The 7,775-nt window shown below is 36.6% G+C and overlaps 2 long non-coding RNA genes across 3 annotated transcripts in view; one reads left to right on the top strand and one right to left on the bottom strand.

The window, feature by feature from the left end:
- Window positions 1-7,775, bottom strand: part of LOC127745790 (uncharacterized) — a 22,866-nt gene that overhangs the window by 12,031 nt on the left and 3,060 nt on the right. The gene's annotated exons all lie outside the window — the stretch shown is intronic.
- LOC127745789 (uncharacterized) lies at window positions 611-6,337 on the top strand. 2 transcript variants are annotated; one of them, XR_008007349.1, is made up of 3 exons: window positions 611-1,280; window positions 1,373-3,612; window positions 4,127-6,337. It is a non-coding gene; the product is annotated as an uncharacterized LOC127745789 (long non-coding RNA). The 2 variants fall into 2 exon arrangements; XR_008007350.1 differs by having other exon boundaries at window positions 1,373-1,562; window positions 5,230-5,727.

Below are 7,775 nucleotides of genomic sequence, written 5' to 3'. Positions count from 1 at the left end.
TTGATAATTTTATTTTAAGAAAATTATTTTGCTAAAGGTAATTAAATGGAGTTTCATCATAATTGGAGTTTAAATTAATTAGAATTCTTATATAATCTTTATTAGATATTTGGTATAATTAAAATTATAATTTTGATAAATGAAAAATAAGAAATAATTGTATAATTTAATTTAAATAAATCCTATTCTGAATGAATTATGTTATTAATTTGAACTCCTATAAATTATTTTATTAGAAATGATTAGATTGATATTTATAAATACTTTAAGTTTAAGTCAATTAATGTTTATGTACAATTTTTATTATGATTAATTACTTTATAAATTGAAATTAAAGTTTCAGAGATAGAAAACTAATAGAGATTTGTATGATTTAATCTAGAAAATTGATATTTGAATTTAAATTGTACTTTACAAAATATAATTAACTTGTTCATTTTATAATGTAAATTAGAAATAATTGATTGAGCTTAGATTGTTGATAAATGATGTTCCTAAATATTTTTAAGAAAGTATATTTAATTTTAAAATTACTCTATTCTTCAATTTTATAAAAATATCTATTCATATCTATCCATATTACTTTATAAAATCCCTAATTTCTAACCCTAATTTCCCAAATCCCAGAAACCCTAACCCTAATTTCTTATCCCAGCCACCAAACCCCCTCCAACGTAATACATGCTTCAGAAACAGAACATCAGAGAGGGAGAGTGAGGAGTTAGGGGTGAACCAGGGGAAGGGAAATCGGAGAAGAGGGAGCCGTGCCTAACCACCGTCCGCTCTGCCGCGCCTCTCGTCACCATCAGGTCCGTCGTCGCCGTTCGTGGAGCCACGAGGAGCACCGCCGTCGAAGCCACGCCAATCGTCACTGCCCAGTCGTCGCTCTGCCTCCCACCAAGCCCGTTCCGCCGCTAACGTCGCCGAAGGGAGAGCGACCACCACGAGGAGCCACCGCCGTCCTCTCTCGTCGTCTTCCTTGGAGCCGTCACCGTCGAGGGGCCAGCAGAGGGAGAGAAAACGAATGCGAGAGTCAAGGTCACCACCGAGGAGAGGAGCTGTGTTCCACGCTGCTGTCGCCACCAGTCCACGGCCACCACTGCGAGGGTTCCGCCGTCGTTGTTCCAGTGTCGCCATTCATGCCCTCCGTTCCCTTCGTCGTTCTATCCAGCATCACCAGCACTGAAGTCAGCTTCTACCACCATCAAGCCTGAAGGGAAGCGCCACTGCTATTGCCCGACAGTAGTTTCCCCTTTGTTCCCAATTCCATTCCTGAAACTGTAACACTCTTGCTCATGCTCTGTTTCCTGAATCTATTTCTCTACCATATTTTGTTTTGATTACAATAGTATATGTTAATGTCTCTGTTTAGTATTATCGTCCTTATCCGGAACCACTGATGTCACCGCTATAGAGATGATTGGGATAGGCGCGATTGTCATTGTTGTTGCTGCCCCAGAAGAAGTGAGGCTGCTGCTGCTGTTCCGGCCGCATTGGCTGTTGTAAACTGGGAAAAAGAAAGGGATCGTTGCGTTTAAATTCGACGGTTTCGACTAATTGAGGTAGGGGATTTAACGTTTTTAATTTAGAATGCCTACCAAGTTATTGGATAAGTGCAAATGGTTAATAATATTTAAGAATTTCTTAATCAACATGAATGTCCTGAAATGCTTTTGAAATTAGTTAGTTGTTGTGAATATTCTGAGCTGTGATTGAACTTAGATGCTGTTGTGAATAATTATTAATTTAGTGTAAATTATTAAACTGAAATATGCCCAGTTAATTATTGAACAGCTGTTGAATAGATAATTGATGAATTTAGTTTGGATTGCTGCTGCGAATGTAATTGGTTTTGTTGTTATGAGAGACTAATTGATAGAAATAAGCTTAGTTTGAGATTGTGAAATTTGGATTATTGACTCAGGTTAAGGCTGTGAATGTCTTTGGGCTTTGTTGCGAGTGTTTGAAGTTGTAATTGATATTGTTTTCTCTGATATGGATGGAATTGTTGAAAAGTTCTGACTCTATGTGATTATACTGAATTAGTTGAGTTGTGTGGCTGAAATTATGATTGGAAAATGATTGAGATTTTTGATTGGAACTTTGGTTGAATTTGTTGATTTTGTGAGATTGAATTATAAATTGTGTGATGAGAGATTATTGTGATTTCGGTATTTTGATGGGTCAAATTGAAACTATTGCTGTTGAGTTGGTTTATTGTAATGAGTTAGTTAGTGATTAATTGAAGTTGGGCTTAAGGAATAATTGGAAGATTGAATCTTAAAATGTTGAACTAGTTGCTGAAAATATGATTTTTGAGATTAAAAGATGACTGTGGAAGTGAATCAGTTATTCAACGATAATCGAAATGATATGAGAGTAAAGGCTGAGTAAACTATAATAAAAGTTGTTGTTAGGATCCAATTTTGAGAAGTTTGAATTAATTTTAGAACTAGTTATGATTTTTCAGAGTTAAAATGTAAAACTTGATTTTCTGCATTATTTTTAAAGGAAGCCGGAAACTTTGAAAAACTATAACTATTTCTGTGATTATCGGAATTGCGTGGGACCAAGTCCGGATTGAGCTTGGGAATATAGGGAACTAGACTGCTGAATTTGAGACTTTTTCGCTAAGTTTATGATTTATGGTAAATTTTTGAATCATGGATGTCAAATCTGGTTTTTTCTGCTGAGCATTTAACACAGCAGCAACTTGTTTCCTCTATTAGAAATTCTCCAGTTTGCATTTTGAAATGGAACCAATTTTATATGAAACTTTGGCCTTATTAATTTAATTTCATAAAAATTTGGAATTGTTAGAGTTGTGGTTTTAAAGATTTGGATTTTCAAAGAAAGATGTATTATGCAGTAAAAGTCAGGTTTTGTTTTCTAAGTCAGTAACTTTGAGGCTTTATAATTTTTAAATCTGGATTGATATTGAGATGCAACCAATTGGAGGTGAAAGTTGAGTATGTTTAGTATATATGATTCAAATTTCAGGGTTTTCCATGTTTTAACAAGTGAGTTATGGAACTTGGAAGAGGTTGTGTTCAATGATTTGTAAAACAGAATTCTGCAGAAAATTACCTAACTTCCAAGCTACGTAACTCCTTCATTAAAAATGGTATGACCCTGGAACCAATTGAGAAAGAAATTTGGATGAGTTATGTTTAACCACATTAATTTTGAAGGTAGTTGGATTTAATTTGGATTTTATATGAAATTTCGAATGTTGTATGCTGCTGCTGTTTTCTGGTTTTGAAACACTGCAGAGCAGTCACGGTTTTGCTTATATTCTTGAAGCTAGAGTCAGCGAAAAATTATGAATTTTGATTTAATAGAAAGCTTAATTCGAGACGGTCGCATGGATATAAAGTTTGCGTGATTCCGAATTCATTTGATATTTTAAAAACAAAATGGAAATCAGGCTGCCAAGTTGTGTTGGAATTTAAGAAATAGATTTTCTATACTATTATCAAATGTTGTTGAGAATATATATTATTGTGGCAACTGCTGAAAAAGGGCTGTGATTTGTTGAGAAAAAGGGAACCCGTAAGGGTGGCTAAGCCCGAGTTTTAGGGGAGGTGCTGCCGAAATTTTGTAAAATCTGAGGTTTTACTTGAAAAAGTTATTTTAGAAGGTTTGAATTTGGAAAATTATGTTATTTAAATTTTATCTATTGATTAAAGTATTATGTATGGGCTGAATTTATTATGAAAACAATTTTATTTAGGTAAGAAAAGAATTACACTATTTTGAATTTGAATTACCGAGGTTTATGTTCAAGTTTGAATTATTTACAAAAGAAGTTATGTTTTGAGATTTATTCAATATGAAGAGAGTTATGCTTGGGGTTTGAAACAAAGGATTACTTTTTAGAAATTTAATGAATATATATAATATTTGAATTTGAATGGTAAAGAGAGACGGGTTTTGAGTCTTTGGGAAGTTAGTAAACTTGAAAAAGAGTTTTATATGGTTACTTTTAGTAAAAGGGTGATGTTTTGAAAAGTATTTAACGAATCTAAAATAAATGATTTTCTTGAGTCTTTTGAAAGAAAATTAAACTAGAAAGTGGTTTTAAAATTGGTTTGGTTTAAGAGGTTGTAAAAGTGGGAGTCATAAGGTTTGTACAACATGATTGAATAAAGAAAGAGAGAGATATTGTGTAAGAATATGTAACTAGAAATGAATAATGAGAATGATAACTTATGATGATAGTTACACTGATTCTTTTGAGGAAAGATATTCAGTTTATGAAATTATTGGCAAGGACGTGGGTTTTGTCCCGCTTGCATATTTATGATTATAAAAGAGAATAAGAAGCAGAGCACCTGTTGAAAGGTCATTTGTTGCTTGAGGCAACCCATGAGATGTGTTTATTCATTTGTTGCATTAAGGCAACTCCAGATATACTTGTATGATCATCTGCTGCAGTGAGGCAGTCAGATAGATAATGGTATGATTACTGAGAACGCTTTCCTACGGTACAGATCCATATTTTAATTCTGTAAGGCAGAAGGGTTATTTCCTGCTACAGAAGTACCGTGACCACCTGTTCCATTTCTGTAGTGGCAGAGGGGTTATTTCCTGTATACAGAAGGTGTGTCGGCGTACATCCCTGCAGTGGCAGATGTTTTATTTCCTGCGTGCAGTGGGCCCTGTGGTGGCAGAGGGGTTATTTCCTGTACACAGGGGTATAGCCAATAGGAAAGCCTTATCCAGACAAAGGTTGCTGGATAATGTCGGGAGCGGGTTAATAACCGACAGATGAGCTCATTACCTGCACTAGGGTTAGACATGCATCATCCTTGTGTGTGCATTTGCATTTGATTGGGTTTGCTCGTTGTACTTCCCTGTGATTTTGCTGTTTGCCTTGCTGTGATTTGTTTGTGTGTTGAATTGAATCTTTTGTTAGTGTTATTTGTTGGTGAGTGTATGATGACGATTAAGAATTGACGTTGTGATTGGAAATTAATTATGTGGTTGAAAAATGTTTAAAGTGACCAGTTTTATATTTTGGAATTTGTTTCGAGCTTAGGTTTTTGAAAGAGGTAAATAGTTAGTTAAAGTAAAACCAAGAATAGTATTTTCAAAAAGGTTTGACAAAAATATAGTTTCCTTGAGTATATTAATTATTTGCATTCTATTTCATTACTTTTACGGCATTCCCATTCCCTACTGAGAACGTGTGGTTTGTTCTCACCCCAAAATCTTCCACCCTTTCAGTGACACAGGTACGAAGATTCAGTTTGAAGCTGCGGGCGATTCTAGAATTTATTTACGAGTTAAGTTTATGACTCGAGTTATTTTCATAAAAGTTCCCTCGCTCCTATTGCTTAACATTTTTTTTTTATACAGAGAGATAGGATTTGTATGTGAGTTTTATTTGAAATCTTTTGTATGATAGATATTATTATTAATGATTATGTGATTATTATTACTTGGTGATGCTTGCTATATGATTTTAATTATCAAAAACAAAATTTTCTGGTATTTTTACTAAAATAAAATCGCGATATCGAACTAAAGGCTCAATAGTAAATAGTTAATAAAGGAAAGCAGGTTGGTAACACCTTACTTTCGGTACGATCATGACGTTCTGGAAGTTGGGTCGTTACACCAACAGCATCAGCAGCCCTTTTGTCAGCCTTTTTCAGAGTTTTGCTCAAATCCCTCAATTTCAGACAGAATTTACCTGAAATCACAGAAAAACACACAAACTCATAATAAAGTCCAGAAATGTGAATTTAACATAAAAACTAATGAAAACATCCTTAAAAGTAGCTTGAACTTACTAAAAACAACCTAAAAACAATGCCAAAAAGCGTATAAATTATTCGCTCATCAACAACCTGCCTTGTTCTCATTACAATTGGCAGACAAATCATTAAGACAATCTTATGGAATAGTGGAGGACGTGTTAGTAAAGGTTGAAGGCTTTTACATCCCTGCTGATTTCATAATCTTAGACACTAGGAAGGAAGAAGATGAATGCATCATCCTTGGAAGACCTTTCCTAGCCACAGCAGAAGCTGTGATAGATGTTAACAGAGGTGAATTAGTCCTTCAATTGAATGAGGACTACCTTGTGTTTAAGGCACATGGCCATCCCTCTGTGACAAAAGAGAGTAAGCATGAAGAGCTTCTCTCAGTTCAGAGTCAAGAAGAGGCCCCACAGTCAAACTCTAAGTTTGGTGTTGTGAGGCCACAACCAAACTCTAAGTTTGGTGTTAAGATCCCATATCCAAACTCTAAGTTTGGTGTTGGGACTATACAACATTGACCTGATCACCTTTGTGGCTCCATGAGAGCCACTGTCAAGCTATTGACATTAAAGAAGCGCTTGTTGGGAGGCAACCCAATTTTATTTATCTAATTTTTATTTTGTTGTTATTTTGTGTTTTATTAGGTACATGATCATGAGGAGTCACGAAAAAATCATAAAAATTAAAAACAGAATCAAAAATAGCAGAAGAAAAAAATCACACCCTGGAGGACGCACAGGCTGGCGTTCAACGCCAGTAAGATGCATCTGGCCGGCGTTCAACGCCAGAACAGAGCATCATTCTGGCGCTGAACGCCAGAAACAAGCAACATTATGGCGCTGAACGCCAGGAATGTGCCTAGAGAAGAAAAGCTGGCGCTGAACGCCAGTAACAAGCATCAAACTGGCGTTCAACGCCAGAAACATGCTTTACATGGGCGTTGAACGCCCAGAATGTGCACCACACGGCGTTTAAACGCCAGAATAGTGTGCAAAGGCATTTTACATGCCTATTTGGTGCAGGGATGGAATTCCTTGGCACCTCAGGATCTGTGGACCCCACAGGATCACCTCAGGATCTGTGGACCCCACAGGATTCCCACCTACTATATTCCCACCTTACCTCCTAATCCTATTTTTGTGATGACTATTCCCCATGCCACACTTCCGAAGACTCCTCACCAATCACCTTAATTCTTCTTCCCAATCACCCCCTTCACCACTCACATCCATCCACTCTTCCCCATAAACCCCACCTACCTTCAAAATTTCAAAAACATTTTAACACCCATTCGCACCCTAAATGGCCGAACATTCACCCCCCTCTCCCTATATATACCCTTCCATTCTACTTCATTTTCACACAACACTACCCCTCTACTATACCTTGGCCGAACCCACCTCTCTCCCTCTCTACCCTATTCTCTTCTTCTTCTTCTCTTCTTTCTTCTATTGCTCGAGGACGAGCAATATTTTAAGTTTGGTGTGGTCAAAGCACAATCTTTTTTGTTTTCCACTACCATCAATGGAACCTAAGGCCGGAGAATCCTCTAGAAAAGGAAAAGGGAAGACAAAAGCTTCCACCTCCGAGTCATGGGAGATGGAAAGATTCATCTCCAAAAGCCATCAAGACCACTTCTATGATGTTGTGGCAAAGAAGAAGGTGATCCCTGAGGTCCCTTTCAAGCTCAGGAAAAATGAGTATCCGGAGATCCGACATGAGATCCAAAGAAGAGGTTGGGAAGTCTTAACCAACCCCATGCAACAAGTCGGAATCTTAATGGTTCAAGAGTTCTATGCCAATGCATGGATCACTAGGAACCATGATCAAAGTATGAACCCGAATCCAAAGAATTATCTCACAATGGTTCAGGGGAAATACTTAAATTTTAGTCTGGAGAATGTGAGGTTGGCGTTTCACTTGCCCATGATGCAAGGAGATATACGCCCCTACGCTAGAAGGGTCAACTTTAATCAAAGGTTGGACCAAGTCCAAATGGACATATGT

Source organism: Arachis duranensis, chromosome 3 (genome assembly GCF_000817695.3).
Source record: "Arachis duranensis cultivar V14167 chromosome 3, aradu.V14167.gnm2.J7QH, whole genome shotgun sequence".
NCBI lineage: Eukaryota > Viridiplantae > Streptophyta > Magnoliopsida > Fabales > Fabaceae > Arachis > Arachis duranensis.
Note: the sequence above shows the minus strand (reverse complement) of the source record. Positions and strands in the feature narration are given on the sequence as shown.